The sequence below is a fragment of the Eurytemora carolleeae genome, unplaced genomic scaffold, assembly GCF_000591075.1.
Source record: "Eurytemora carolleeae unplaced genomic scaffold, Eaff_2.0 scaffold1129, whole genome shotgun sequence".
Lineage (NCBI taxonomy): Eukaryota > Metazoa > Arthropoda > Copepoda > Calanoida > Temoridae > Eurytemora > Eurytemora carolleeae.
Genome location: NW_019397014.1, coordinates 68,236 through 70,640, shown reverse-complemented (window position 1 = coordinate 70,640; position 2,405 = coordinate 68,236).

Genomic DNA, 2,405 nt, shown 5'->3' with positions numbered 1-2,405 from the left:
GCCCCCCCCCCCCCTCTCACCCATACATGATAAATGTTTTGCCCCTGGATTCTACGTTTTAATCTAACCCCACTGCACTACACAGATTGGAAGGAATTGGCGGTTGCTGGACAATATAAATTTTCTTGATTATAATTATCAGGATGATCCAATGTGTGATGGTATGGTGTGTAAATGGACTGAGGAGGAAGAAGAAGATTACTACAACTAAAGCATGAGTATCCTGATTATGAGAATATTTAAAAAAAAAATGAAAATACTGACAACTATTATTCAATAGATTAACTGTTTGGAAAGAAACATAACAGAAAGTATTATAAAACTCACGCCATGAAAAATCATTATTAATACAATGAAGTTTCATTGATTTTATTAGACTATTAATTTATAAATCAGCCAACAAACAATGTACTAAAATAACCCATATGTGCCAATGTTGGTGCTATGGAAACGCCTCACCACGGAAATGCCTAAAAAACGAACTCATAAAACTTCATTAAAGTCGTCTCTCAGCACTCGGCCCCCATCCTGACCTAGCCGAAGCGCACAACCTGCTAGCCTGTTCTAGCTGCAGCGGGTAGATCCCTAGTCCGTCTTAGCCGCAGCGCTTGACCCCATCCACAGCCTGCCGTGAAACCTTCCCTATCCTAAATTAATGCTATAAATAATTTAGTATTTTTTTAATGAGAGAAGACAATATTACACTAGTTTTATGAGTCTGTTTTTTTTTGAGGCATTTCCTTGGTAAGACGTTTCCGTGATAATGCGTTTCCATAGCACCCCGATGTTTAATTATCATTTAGCCATCAGATTATATTTATAAGCATATATTTTTGTAGAATTAAAATATTTATGTATACTTTAATGAATTTTATATGAAAAAATGTATAATTTAAAATAAATTTAAGTCAAAGTGTCACTCAAGGATTTTCTGTTAAATATTTAGATATGAAAGGAGAAGAATATAAACTAGTTTAAACACGCAGTATTAAGCTTGTTTTTACTTCTTTGCTGAAACAATAAACATATCTGAACTCCTGAGGTGATGTTGATGCGTGCATTCATTATTTACAAAGGTTATTTTTTTAAAGGGACTGTAAAGGAAAAATGAAAGGGGGTATAGGCTGAAAGCTAATCCCTTTAGCTCTTGATCGCGACCCATGAAAGTTTTATCTGATGTTCCTGTCTCTAGAAATTGATATAAAACTGTGTTAAAATTATACGAAAGTTCATATATGTAAAATTTAGAAAATCTTAAACTTAAATCACGTGACCAGAACTATCACCAATTGCAGAGCAGTATACTGGTCACGTGTCTCCGCCTGCATCACGTGACCACTTTACTGCACTGCCATCATGGTGGAATTTCTGGTCAAGTAATACGGACGTATAAATAATATTATGAATTAAATCTATTAAAAATAATAAATAACAAATATAAAATTAGAATTAGAGTAAACCTAAGTTACAATTAGCTTTCTCTGGGATATCATCGTTTTCAGATTGGTTGCCTATTTGCTGAATTTAATCTATTCAAACCCTCTACTTTTATACAAAATTGTATATTTATTAATTTTCGTATAAATTTGACACAGTTGTAAATCAATTTCTCGAGTTAGGAACATCAGATATAACTTTCATGGGTCGCGATCGAGAGCTTAAGTGATAAGCTTTCAGCCTATACCCCCTTTCATTTTTCCTTTACAGTCCCTTTAAGGGGTGATTATTTTTTACAGTACCCTAGTAGAAAGTAATATGAATCGTGTGACACTTTAAATGTATTAAATTCATTAAAAACGCACAAATTGAGCAGAAATTAGTCAGCTAAAATTCTTCAATAGGTTTCTTTAAGTGTTCAGAGGTTGTTAAATTTGAATTTAAAAAAAAAAAAAACATTGTTATGTCTTGAAATATAAACCGATATATTTTTAAAGGTATTGAATGTAAAAATCAATAAAATTTACAAAATTAATGATTAATGTAATGATAATTGTCTTCTATTAAATAGAAGCCAGATGTAAATCCTAGGGATTTTATCAATAAATTCTTCTCATGGTTTAGGGTTTATGCAAATATTTCACTCTAGATCCCCGTATTCTCGTTTAAATATCAATTCCTTTAACAACCTCTTTATACATTTCTCTCAGAGTATAAATGAATTTGGATTGATCAGTTTCATAGTTTATTCATTAAATCTGTAACGTTTATTCATGTTTCCATAAGTTCCTTAAGATATTCAGCTGCTACAGTTCAGAATCTGTCTGAGCAGCTTCCTCTATTACTCTATCTCGTTCCGCTGCTCTTAGAGTCTCTGTTATCCTGGCTGCTCTTACAATCTGGGATGCTCTTAATGTGTTTCCAGCTGCTTCTATAACTACTGGAGCTGTTTTTTGGTCCACGTTATG